The 14,694-nt window shown below is 38.1% G+C and overlaps 2 pseudogenes; both read right to left on the bottom strand.

The window, feature by feature from the left end:
• Window positions 1–5,590: 5,590 nt before the first annotated feature.
• On the bottom strand, window positions 5,591–6,412 carry LOC131047870 (asparagine synthetase [glutamine-hydrolyzing]-like; annotated as a pseudogene).
• Window positions 6,413–13,742: 7,330 nt separating this feature from the next.
• The window catches only part of LOC131047876 (asparagine synthetase [glutamine-hydrolyzing]-like), a 28,805-nt pseudogene continuing 27,853 nt past the window's right edge, over window positions 13,743–14,694 (bottom strand).

Here is a 14,694-nt window from a genome sequence, read left to right on the forward strand (position 1 = left end):
TGTAAATTATCCAAAGAGGATGACTCAAGGTTAGTAAATGAGAAGGAATACCGATCAATGATTGGTAAATTGCACTATGTAGTACATAGAAGATGGAACATTGCACATGCAGTGGGCATTTCTGCACAGTTCCTGAAAAGCCCAAGAGAATCCCACTTGGTAGCAGTCAAGCAGATTCTGAGATATCTGAAGAGAACTATTGACTATGGATTATGGTATCCATACAGAAATGATTTCAACCTGAAAGTGTTTACAAATGCTGACTTGGCTAGTAATGTGGATGACTGAAAGAGCACAACCAGTGGTGCATTCTTTCTTAGTGGAAGACTAGTCTCATGGATGAGTAAGAAACAGAGCTGTATCTCTCAGTCTATAGAAAAAGCGGAGTATGTTGCAACATTTATGAACTGCAACCAGATAATTTGGATGAAGCATGTATTAAATGGCTTCAAAGTTCATGTATTTGAATCGATAAGTATATTTTGTGACAACACAAGTGCAATTAATAGCTCCAAGAATCCGGTTTTACATTCTAGAACCAAGCACTTTGAGCTTAAATATCATTTCTTAATGGAAAAGGTTCAGAACAAAGAAGTTGTACTTGAACATGTTTCCAGTAAGGAGCAGTTAGTAGACATATTCACCAAACCTCTATCGAAGGCTACCTTTACCTATTTGAGAGGTGAATTAGGGGTGTTGCCCCTTCAAAAGGTGAACTAAAGGTGTGTGCTCCACATCAGTCAAGACTTACATTGATATATTTTTCTCAGGATTGGTGTGTTGAGGGATGCTACTCCTTAGGGGGAGCAACATAGTAGAACATAGATGATTATGCCTTCACTTTGGCATTGTTGTCAAAGGGGGAGAAGATGTGAAGTGGAGAGGATATCTACAGTATTGGGGGAGAAGATGTGAAGCTCAAAGATATCTTTGTATATTGCCATCAATGCCAAAGGGGGAGATTGTTGGCATATGTGCAGAGTATGTTGACATAATGATATTGTATGTTGTCATTGATGTCAATATGATGAAGTGTGAACCTGTATATTGAAGTAAGCACTTGCAAGAGAACCGATATATGTGAAAAAGTGAAGCGGTATGGCTGTCCAAGTGAACCGGTACATTGAAATGTGAACCGGTATATGTGAAAAAGTGAAGCAGTATGTTTGTCCAAGTGAACCGGTATGATGGAATGTGAACCCGTATATGGAATTTTTTGTATCAAGGTTTCATATGGTATGACTACCGGTTGGTAGTCTTAGCTTTAGGGTTTCTGGTTGAAGTGTTCTATGACTATGTGATTCAACCGATGAGATTGTGTGTTGTGCTAGCATTGTAATGAAGAATAGATTGTGTTGCCATGTCATCTCTGTGCACATGAAGGATCTTGCATGAAGGAGATCGATCCTATCTACCTTGGGAATGCACAAAGTCTCTGCAAACGATGGAGAACGTGTGATGGGTTATTGCCTCCAAGATGCGGTGAAGAACGAACGATGGAGAACATCTTGAGATTTGTTCAAGACTATTGTATTCAAAGCAAAGTGTTCAATGGTTAGGATTGAATTGACTGAATTGTTTAACCTAAATGTTTAGGGCTTAGGGTTTATGCTACCGGCCTATCTATTTCCTATAAGGTCAATGTTGTTTTTCATGTTGAGGTTGTTGGCAAATGTTGTGTGTGTATCTAAGTGCAAAGATACGTGATTCTTGCCAGACCAGATATGAGAATAGATACCTGTAGAGTGTGAGTGCAGAAGGAAGGAACTAAAGCTGATCTGCATTGGCATTGAGTGCCGTTACCAAATTATTGTAATACCCGTTGACCTCTAACCACTTCAACAGTTGGAAAATCCCTTAACAGGGTAGCTTTAACCGGCTTGCTGTAAATCTTTTAATAGGGTGACTCAAAATCATTGAGTTCTAAAAATCCTCTAACAAGGTAACCTTTAACTGGGTTTAACCCTTAACCGAGTATGTTAGCCATCCCTTAACCAGGTGATCCCTAGCAGGATCGATTCCTAACAGAACCTATTGTAAAGTCTTTAACCGGATTGGGCTCTTAACAGAGCGGACTTCAAAAGGGTTCAAAGAACATCTTGTGGGTATTCATCTCCACCATGGTTTTTCCCAGTTGGGTTTCCATGTGAAAATTATGTGTGTTATGTGTGATGCTTTTCATATGATGTTTTGTTATTCTCTGTTAAGTGGTAAAGCATGTTGAACCTGTAAATCTTTACATTTCTGTTAAAGTATTACTAGTATATTCATATGGGTGAAGTGGAAATAAGATGTTAGATTGTGTGGAATGGTAAGTTACCAGTTTATGTCTTTCACTGTGTTTAACCAGTAGTAATCTGGTTCAGACCAGTGTTATTGCTTGCCAGTCAAAGTGCAGGGTTCTTAGTCAAACCAGTTGAAGGAAAAATGTTTTTATCAGTACTGATTCACCCCCCTCCTCTCTCAGTACCGGTTTGGTACTAACTGTTCATCATTGATTCATCATTATGGTGTATTCTGCACATTCCGATAGATGGTGAGAAAGTGGTGTATGATCACAGGGTTGGGATTAGAGGACTATGTCAACTCTTTGAGTGTGAGGAGAAATATATTCCTTTGAACATACGATATGAGATTTGATGGGCTCAGCTGGAGGAGGCATATGATGACTTGACCATTGTACTATGTTGTCTCATAGGAGGTTTTTTGATACTTGACAAGAGATGTCATGGATTCTTGATTGGATGGGGCCAATTTATATATGGGATAATCATCAAGGGAGGAGTATATGCTTGGGGTCCTTATATGCTTGCCATGCTATACTACCAGATGCATGTGATAGTTTATTTGACATATAGATCTATCAGTTGCGGCATTACTTTCCTCTGGGTTTGGGCTTGGGATCATATTGCTATATTTAGGCTAGTTGTTCATGTTGCACTTTAGGCAGAGGAGCCATATGTGTACAGGTATACTCCAAGGATTAGACATAGGGGGTCAGGGAACATTATGTACTAGAGACACTAGATTGATGTTCTACAACACTTTATCTGGAGACCTTACTTGGATTGCCCCAATTGGGAAGATAATGTGGAACACTTTCCTTTCTATAGATAATAGAGATATCTTATTGGTAGGACTATTAACACATAGAGGATCATAGAGTAACACCTCCCAGGATGGGTTCTTAGACAGTTTAGAGAGATTTAGGGTTGTCGGTTATTACAACTTACTTTACTCAGGTGGCTCATGAGGTTTTTGATTGTGATGCATGCATACAGCCTCATGTAGAAGTTATTGAGTTTGATTCATTGAGAGGAGTCCAGTGGGGTTGGGCTACAGGAGTAGAAAATGCAGGGACGATACCACAATATGATGCATGGTGGTTGAGGCAGGCCTATCCCATTGACAAATTTGATCATGTCGATCACTCCTCAATAGATACGACACTAGAGATGATAGGGGAGATGGGGGGTGTAATAGGAGGTGTAGATGGAGGGAGAAAAGAAGTTGAGGATGGAGGGAGAGGATAAGTTGTGACTATTGTTTCTACAAGAGGAGAGGAGGATGATGAGGGAGAGGAGGAGGAGGTGTGTTGTTCACCAAATCTGGTTAACCCGAGAACACTTGCAATCCTTCTATGAAATGGCCAATTTCAATCTACAAAACACATCAGGGCTTGGAAAACATAACATAGGACCCTAATTTATCCTCCTGCACTTCAAGTTCTACTAGGCCTAGGGGGGGGACATCCTTTTGATGCATTAAATCAACTCATTACACACTTATGACAACATCAAACAACAAGCAGATAGGTCCATTCCACAAGCTCAACAAATTAGATAACACATACAGATTGGCTGGATCTTGTACAAATAATGGGTGAAACAGGGCTTTGGAAGGATATAACACAAACCCCTAAACATAAAGGGAAATAGATTTGTCTTTAATTTGAATTAATTAGAAACTATCTCCAAATCTGCAAGACCAGTGCCTTGTTCATTGGGCAATAGAGTCACACACAGAACTGAAAATGTGCATCCATAGTTACAAATTGGTTTTCCTTAAACAATAATCCTGCATTAACACCTTATACTAATGCATTACTTAATTCCATTCACAAAATTTATCAGATCTGGGAAATTCCATTCACAAAATTTATCAGATCTGGGACACATTCCATTGTTTATGACTGATTATAGAATTTAAACTCTTCACTGAAGAATGCCTTCAAACAATCATACGATCTCCTTAAGATGACAAATTATAGCCTCCTTGAGGATTCAATTCATAGCAATGAAATATATGCACATAGACAATATTGTGGGAAATTTACTCATGCCTGACACAAGTAAGACCTACAACTAAGAAACAACATCTACAACACTACACTGCAACCTCTATACCCTGAAATGAGAAGAAAATTGGAATAAGAAGGAGAGGGAAAAAGATTAGGTTTCATCAAAATTTGCGAAGTGTCTCTTTTTCCAACTGAATTTCACTTCCTTCATCTTTCCCATGAAAAAATCACCCAAAATATCCAAAATTTGTTAAAACTAACTTCCTTATTGGATTTCTTATCCCGAGAGCTTTCTGGTGATATATGATACTTGGTATTTTGGCAAAAAATAAGCCTCTGGGTGAATTAATTCTGAATATGCCTCTGTCATTTAAATTTTTCCAATTTTTTATATAGTTTACACTATATAATTAACTTTGATTTTTCACCCATTTTAACTCCTGACATCCTCCCATGTGGTGACCTATGATTCATTAATGGGATCCACTGGGCGCCACATCGGCTGACACCTCATACATCTGCCATGTGTTGGCCACCTATGCACCACATCATCGCCATCTGTGCGCCATTGGACAACCAACTGTACACCACGTCACTGCCACCTATGCACCAAGTCAGTGACATGTTAGTGGGACCCAGATTGCAATCTATCTTTTGCCATTTCATGATGGCTAACTGGCATGCACCTTTCCTTCGCGAAGTCGCGACAACCATTGGATCCTCTAAACTTGCTCACTCTTTAATGTTCATTTTCGGCATGTGCTTTTCGCTATTTCGCTAAGGGTATTCAACGTGTATCTTCCCTTCGTGAATCCACGCACACCGTCAGATCTCCTCAACTTTCTCGTTGGTTAATTTGCTCCTTCTCTGCAAAATCCACTTGCCTCGAGATCTGTGCATGTGTGGGGTCCACTTGTCGCCATTTGTCATTCCTATCAATCACCTCGAGAAGCATGCCCATGCGCGTGGAGTCCGCTTGGGCACCCAACCAGCACCATCCATCAAAATCCTCAACCTTTCGACACTTTACTTATGTGGAGTTTTACATATAAATATCAAAAAGTTACATTCCCCAGCCAATGTGGGATTAATGCTCAAGCCTGGGACTGCACTTTCTAAGCTTTTCTTGAGTGTTTTAATGGCGACCTTTCTCATCCACCACACACAAGGGGTTTAGCATTGATCCTTCACACTCCACCTCACACGCAGCTACATCATGCAGAGGGAGGGATTGACTGGCATCCAATTGCCAATCTTTTCATTTTACCTGAGTCAAATTGCATTTGTAATCTATATAGCCACATGCTCTTTAAGACCGTCTATCCAATTATAACCAACTCCATCACTGAATTGCTCCTTTTGTCTATACAAGATATGCTTTGGGAGTAAAGGATTCTCCTCATCATCAAAAGCTTTGCAAAGAATCCATTTTTGAATTCACCGAATATCAGGTCTCACCATCTTCTAATGCAGATCTACTTCCATTATAACATTAATAAAATCTTTATCTAGAAAAGGCACACAGAATTCCACACCCCATGCTATTGTTGCCTTATTTGCCCTCAGGAAATCATACAGATGAAGGGCTTTGATCTTACGACATGTTTCATGGTGGAACTCTTCTTTACTTGGAGCCTTGTGGAAAAACAAATAGCCTCCAAATATTTCATCTGCTCCTTCCCTAGAGAGAACCATTTTTATGCCAGGAGACTTAATTTTGTGAGCCATTAAGAACATGGGCGTGCTTGCTCTCACAGTGGTGACATCAAATGTTTCAATGTGATAGATTACATCCTCAATAGCATCAATACTGTTTTGTTCTGCACAGAAAATTAAATTCATGATGTATGGTGCCCAAAAATTGGGCAACTTCTTTTGCAGCCATTAAATTAGGGGAATCCTTTAAACCGATGGAGAAGGAATGGAGCTTTTCTCCTCACTGTTTAGCAACACTGGCCTCTTTCAAATGACAGACACCAACTGCAGCAACTAAGGATGAGTCTAGGCCCCTTGCTCAAATGCTTGTCGAAGCTTCAAGGGGTCATAGGGAGTACATGGTATTTCTTTTGAATTCCATGGAGGGTTATACCATCTTCGTATGCTACCAGCCATTATTGCATTTGCTTAGAATTTAATGTGGCCTCCCAATATACCACATTGCCTGTAGGAGAGGAGCTGATTTCACAATTCATTTGAAAGTCTCTGCAGCCTATGACAACGTTTCATGTAAAGAGGATGCTAGCAAAGTCACAGAATTTGGCTTTGAGCTGCCAAGGCATTTGCCAAAACTCTAATGGATTTGCCTTCCAATTCTTACATCCATATAAAATGGATAAGACCCATACAGATCGAGACACCAACTTATGCTTCCAAAATCGAACACAGTGATACATTTGCTGCAAATCCTTCACCGATTTTAAGAATGTAGTGCTCTGGAGTCTGGTGTGAGGCCAAATTTGTCCCCAATTGTAAAGGAAATAGTTAGCATGCTTGACATTTTGTCACAATATCTTCCTCCCTCCTAGTTTTACTTTATACTTAAATCATATTAAACATATATTTTAAGATATCAATTTAAGTGTTGATTCAAAAACCTCAGGAAACTACAAGTTAGATTGGGCCCCAAAGTGGGTCTGACTAAATTTTTTTTTTGTTTCCATGCAACTGACCTCTGAAATGCCTCAAGAACCATAAAATTACCTCTGGAATCGATCGACACCATTTTCAGATCACCAAACTGAGTTTTGCAACTTTCAGGCACTTGTGCCACATTTTCGCATTTAATCGCGAAGATGAAATTTTCAAACCGGTCAAAGCACCTTTCTGGACCTCCCCATCTGATAGGCGTGTACTCTGATATATAAGCATGAACTCTACCAAACGGTTTCTCAAAATGAATCCCAAGTGAAGAGATATTAATTGTCGAAAATGACCAACTGGCTTTGTCAGCACTACAGACCTGATGAAGTCAATGCTCAGGCAACTCATGTTGCCTTTCTTAAAAATATCAAACGACCTCCGTAGACCCTCAAAACTGAGACATAGGTACCTTGAAGTATATATCAAATCTTAGAACACTCAGTTCGACCAAAAGGATGACAGGATGCAAATGGTGCGCTTATGAAAATAGGTACTTTAACTGATATAGCAATGAAAGTACGGATCATTGAAACATATGGCCTAAGAAATCCTTTTGAAAACCGGTCAAACAGATTGGCAGGAGCTTGAAAATTGAAACATAGCTCACCATTTATACCAGAAATATCTCGAAACAAAAATTCTGGCATGACATTCACTGAGACAACTTTTACACTGATGCAAAACAAGGCTCCGACTAGCAGCTAAAATAGGGACTTGTCAAAACATACAAATTGCAAACAAATCGAGCTTTGAAAACTAAGAAAATGGATTGCTAGAGACTTTAAATTTTGCAATCTAACTCACATTTATGCATAGAATTGAATCCAATTTGAAATTATTCATGAAGATTAATAGGGCAAAATATATAAACAACCAAAGTAGGCTACTCAATAAAATCTGCATTTGTGCCTAAAATGCACTTTCAGCTCACCCCTCAAAATGGGTGTCTGATAAACTTATCCAAACTGAAATTTGAAAGTTGCACATCATTGCATAGGCCAAATGAAAGGTGTACAATAGGTTTCCAAAGCCTTACCCTTTGAAAAACAATTGGCTCCATTTGGCCTCTCTCTAACTAGGCCATTCAAACTGACTCATTTGGGAATACAGAGCAAAATTTTGAAATGGGCCTATAAACTTGACTCAATTTTAATGAGTCCCAATAGTGGCTCTGACTGGGAATGGTTGATTGCAAGATCAACACAAGAATCCAGAATCTATGGTTAAGCAGACCACCCAAAAACGGATCACTTCTCTTCTCAAAAATAGGGCTTCCTTATTCTACCCAAACAACAGGGCACTTTATTGAAAACCACACAACTGAAGCAAAGCAACTATACAATAGATACAAACATACTTACAACTAAACATAAACTGCTCAAACAATCTTAGCATTTACCTCTGTCAAAAATTTGATTCTCATCACTTGATACCATGATCCAAACAAAGGCACCTTTCAATAACAACTGAGCATAATCCTTGTAATCCACCTCTTTCATCTCATTACTATAACAGCTAGTGTGCCTACCTTTGGCCTGATTTTGAACTTTGTAATCACAGGCTATTTCAACAAAAGTAAAATCATGAGACAATTCACAATAGAGGCCTTCCCACAAGCTGCCATACATTTCACTATCCCAATCAATTCTATCATTTGCAAAGGCATCATCATGCTGAACCTCAAAAATAAAACATTCACTCTCAACATTGTAATCCTCATCAGTACATGCCTTATTATGATTTAGAATCATAGAATGAAGGGCATTACTATCCGAATGATAAAAACAAGGAACATAAATATCACAATCCAGATGTGATACTTCACTATGCTGATCACACTCTATATTGTCCTTGTTTATCAAACTCAATACATCTGCATCCTCAATATCCCATTCATGGAAGAGAATGCATACCTCTAGCTGAAACAAAACCTCAGCTAAGTCTTTATCATTCAAACTTACATCCATCTGAAAAACTTCCATCTGTGGTCTAAAGTAATCATCACATAACCCATGCCTCTTACCCTCATCATGAAGTAAAATTTTACAACACATGCTACTGCTGTTCGGATTTTCATCAGCATTACAAACTTGTTCAACACAAGGGGAAACTTCAGCATTTTCCATAATGAAATCAGCACTATGAATATTAGTATCAAAGGCAAAAAACTCCATATCCGGTTCAAGCATATTATCAACATTCACATTCTCTTCATGATACTTCAAATTCTGAAAGCATTCAAATATGGGCTCATTCAAATCTGAAAATAAAACATTATCCGCACTATCACATATATTTTTATCTTCAAAAATACTTTCATTTTCAGATTCATGACTGAAGTATATAACTTTGTCTTCTCTTATATCATCTTCACAAGATGAATAATAAGAATTCTCATAACCATCATCAGCTGCATGATTGGCATTCATTTGCCGATCATAAGAAAGTGAAAAACTTGTGTCAAGATCATTCCTACTCTGAAATTGCTCTTCATTGTTCCTCTGTATACCTTCAAGGTGTTGAAAAGTGAACTCAGTGTCCTCATAATCAGCAACACCACTCCATTTTGAAACACATTCATCACTGGGTATACTTGCACTAAAAGCACTATCAACATCATCCACAATTTTATTTTCAGATTTATCAGACTTAAACAAAATCTGAGTTACATCATATTGCACATTTTCACTTGCATAATCAGTAACATTTGGTGATCCTTCAGTATTTGGTATTGCAACATTAAACCCGTCAGTAGTATGTAAAGACAAATGGTCATCACCATCATTGTTTTCATTTTCATTACCCTTGAGAGATGCATAATTAACTCCAGAGTTTGCAGTCACATAATCAGCATAACCGACATACAAATCAAATGGTACATATCCTTTATATATCTATCTCTGTATCAACATTTTCACAACACTTCCCATTAATCATTCCATCATTACTGTGAGAGACAACCGACATTGACAACAGATATTCTTGACTCTCATCTAAATTTGAAACACATATATCAACAAAACCATTCAGAACAACATAGCTTAACATATTTGGACAAGGAATGATTTGTTCAGCTTCACATGGTATTTCACCATTGAAGGTGATTTGACAAGAAACAACAACAGACACAAACCTCTTTGAGATACCAAATTTCAAATTATTTTCAATGTCCCTAGCTATGTTAAAGGCTTCATACAAAGTTTTGGGTTCTTTGTTTCTCAATAAGAAACCTATCTTCTCATCAAATGCACTCATATAGATATCCAGACATACTTTATCATCAAACTTATACTTTTTGGAAATTTTAGTCAATGCTTGTGAAAACCTGATATTAAATACTGGTACCAATTCATCTTCCCTGATTTGTATGTACGTGAACTCTTTCAGCAAATCACAATCACTCACTTTTTCATCAAATTGGTCTATGAAATCTGAAATCAATTCCTCCCATGAGGGAATACAATCTACTGGCAAAAAAGAGAACCAATCCCTTGCATCCTCTTTCAATGAATGGACAAATAACTTCATGCACACATCCTCTTGGCAAATTTCAAACTCTCCTATCAAATCTGAAAATCTTTTCACATGTTGACATGCTAATTCTGATTTCTTCCCATTGAATATGGGTAAATATTTTCTAATTTCTGTGGGTATGGGATTTGGGTAACTTAGAATATCTCTAAAATTTAGAGCAGCATAGTACTTCATACTGAAACCTTTCCTATTACATGGTTGTGACACTTCACTAGGCATGGTAATATGTGGAAATACACCCAACTGAAAAACTTCACTACACATTTCTTTTTACTCCCACAAATGATTATACAACATTGGATAAAAGAATGAAACACTTCAAGCACATATCCTTATTTCAAATCTATTCATAACATTGCTTGACACAAAGCTTTCTTCAAATTTACATACTATGGAAGAACATATACACTAGACATTTCAGCAGAATGGATATGCAAATTAATTTGTGATTCCTCTTTTTCCCTCTTTACTAGTGTTGTTCACTTAATGGGAAAACTACATTACTCATTCAAATTTTTTGAACAAATGTCTTGCATTGAAACTTCTGAAAATACCTAAGTGTTTGCAGCTATAAACTCTTGTAGATCTGAAGATTTATTTCAACTTTCAGCATGGTCTTTTATCACAGAGTCGCCACCTCTTGCATAGAGGATAATTTGAACAATAAAATACCATTCAATCACAAATTCAATTCTCTACTTATCTCCTTCAATCTCGCTTTAATAAACACTCTTCCAGGCCATTAACATATGGATTTGGAAAATAACACCAAATCTATGTGTATCTTCCTATTGCACTTTATATCAAACTTTTATGATGAACTTATGTATGTAAATCTGCATTAGCAGTGATAACTCATATCTCTGCACTATACATTGAACCATAAACCTTATGCAATACTAATTGCAAAGACATTCAACACTGGTATGAACCATAGAGTCGCCACCCAAATAAGGAATTGGGGAAAAATTTGCATACAACTGCAAGGACTTGCTCACAACTCAACAACATGAATTTACTATTACTCCATAATATATGACATGACATAACAATCATTTTGCAGATCCAGAACAAGGAACATTTTCTTCACCATAAAATCCCTTTCAACTTTGTGCTACACAATGGACAGACTGGCTGGATATGAAATTGATAGGACAAGGAATACATTCAACTTCTAACCTTATCAATCAAACATTTAAATCCATTTACTCCCCAACAGACTCGCCAGTTTTGTTGTTCACCAAATCTGGTTAACCCAAGAACACCTACAATCCTTCTATGAAATGGCCAATTTCAGTCTACAAAACACATCAGGCCTTGGACAACATGACATAGGACCCTAATTGATCCACCTACACTTCAGGTTCTGCTAGGCCTAGGGGGGGACACCCTTTTGATGAATGAAATCAACTCATTACACACTTATGACAATATCAAACAACAAGCAGATAGGTCCATTCCACAAGCTCAACAAATTAGATAACACATACAGATTGGCTGGATCTTGTACAAATAATGGGTGAAATGGAGCTTTGGAAGGATAGAACACAAACCCCTAAACATAAAGGGAAATAGATTTGTCTTTAATTTGAATTAATCTGAAACTATCCCCAAATCTGCAAGACCAGTGCCTTGTTCATTGGGCAACAGAGTCACACACAGAACTGCAAATGTGCATCCATAGTTACAAATTGGTTTTCCTTAAACAATATTCCTGCATTAATACCTTATACTAATGCATTACTTAATTCCATTCACAAAATTTATCAGATCTGGGACACATTCCATTGTTTATGACTGATTATAGAATTTAAACTCTTCACTGAAGAATGCCTACAAACAATCATACAATCTCCTTAAGATGACAAATTATAACCTCCTTGAGGATTCAATTCATAACAATGAAATATATGCACATAGACAATATTGTGGGAAATTTACTCATGCCTGACACAAGTAAGACCTGCAACTAAGAAACAACATCTACAACACTGCATTGCAACCTCTATACCCTGAAAAGATCCATATAATTTTGCACATTTGGGTCAAGTAATTCAGAAATGGAAGCCATGAAAACTGGAGCACTTCCTCCAAAATTTTGGAACCCTTACAATGAGAAGAAAATTGGAATAAGAAGGAGAGGGAAAAAGATTAGGTTTCATGAAAATTTGCCAAGTGTCTCTTTTTCCAACTGAATTTCACTTCCTTCATCTTTCCCATGAAAAATACTCCCAAAATATCCAAACTTTGTTAAAACTAACTACCTTATTGGATTCCTTATCCCAAGAGCTTTCCGGTGATATATGATACTTGGTATTTTGGCCAAAAATAAGCCTCTAGGCGAATTAATTCTGTATATGCCTCTGTCATTTAAATTTTTCCAATTTTTTATATAGTTTACACTATATAATTAACTTTGACTTTTCACCCATTTTAACTCCTGACATCCTGCCATGTGGTGACCTACGTTTCGTTGATGGGATCCACTGGGCACCACCTCGGATGACACCTCATCCATCCGCCATGTGTTGGCCACCTGTCCGCCACATCATCACCACCTGTGCGCCACTAGATGACCAACTGTATGCCACATCACCGCCACCTATGTGCCAAGTCAGTGACACCTTAGCGGGACTCAAACTGCAATCTATCTTTCACCATTTTGCGATGGCTAACTGGCATGCACCTTTCCTTCACGAAGTCGCGACAGACGTTTGATCCTCTGAACTTTCTCACTCTTTAATGTTCATTTTTGGCACATACTTTTCACTATTTCGCGAAGGGTATTCGACGTGCTTCTTCCCTTTGCGAATCCATGCACACCATCGATCTCCTCAACTTGCTTGTTGGTTAATCTGCTCCTTTGTAAAATTTACTTGCCTTGGGATCCATGCCTGCGTGGGGTCCACTTGTCACCATATGTCAGCTCTATCGATCACCTTGAGAAGCATGCCCATGTGCATGGGGTCTGCTTGGGTGCCCAACCAGCACCATCTGTCAAAAGCCTCAAGCTTTTGACACTTTACTTATGTGGAGTTTTACATATAAATATCAAAAAGTTACATTCCCCAGCCAAAGTGGGATTAATGCTCAAGCCTGGGACTGCACTTTCGAAGCTTTGTCTGAGTGTTTTAATGGTGGCCTTTGTCATCCACCACACACAGGGGGTTTAGTGTTGATGCTTCACACTCCACCTCACACGCAGCTGCATCACGCAGAGGGAGGGATTGACTGGCATCCAATTGCCAATCTTTTCATTTTACCTGAGTCAAATTGCATTTGTAATCTGTATAGCTGCATGCTCTTTAAGACCATCTATCCAATTATAACCAACTCCATCATTGAATTGCTCCTTTTGTCTATACAAGATATGCTTTGGGAGAAAAGGATTCTCCTCATCATCAAAAGCTTTGCGAAGAATCCATTTTTGAATTCACCCAATATCAGGTCTCACCATCTTCTACTACGGATCTACTTCCATTACAACATTAATAAAATATTTATCTAGAAAAGGCACACAAAATTCCACACCCCATGCTGCTGTTGCCTTATTTGCCCTTAGGAAATCATACAGATGAAGGGCTTTGATCTTATGACATGTTTCACGGTGGAACTCTTCTTTACTTGGAGCCTTGTGGAAAAACAAATAGCCTCCAAATATTTCATCTATACCTTCCTTAGAGAGAACCATTTTTACGCCAAGAGACTTGATTTTGTCAGTCATTAAGAACATGGGCATTCTTGCTCTCATAGTGGTGACATCAAATATTTCAATGTGATAGATGACATCCTCAATAGCATCAATACCGTTCTGTTCTACACATAAAATTAAATTCATGATGTATGGTGCCCAGAAATTGGGCAACTTCTTTTGTGACCATTAAATCAAGGGAATCCTTTAAGCCGATGGAGAAGGAATGGAGCTTCACTCCTCACTATTTAGCAACATTGGCCTCTTTCAAATAATGGATACCAACTGCAGCAACTAAGGATGAGTCTAGGCCCCTTGCTCAAATGCTTGTCGAAGCTTCAAGGGTTCATAGGGAGTAGATGGTATTTATTTTGAATTCCATGGAGGGTTATACCATCTTCATATGCTACTAGCCATTATTGCATTTTCTTAGAATTTAATGTGGCCTCCCAATATACCACATTGCCTGTAGGAGAGGAGCTGATTTCACAATTCATTTGAAAGTCTCTGCAGCCTATGCCAACGTTTC

This window comes from Cryptomeria japonica, chromosome 4 (genome assembly GCF_030272615.1).
Source record: "Cryptomeria japonica chromosome 4, Sugi_1.0, whole genome shotgun sequence".
Classification (NCBI taxonomy): domain Eukaryota; kingdom Viridiplantae; phylum Streptophyta; class Pinopsida; order Cupressales; family Cupressaceae; genus Cryptomeria; species Cryptomeria japonica.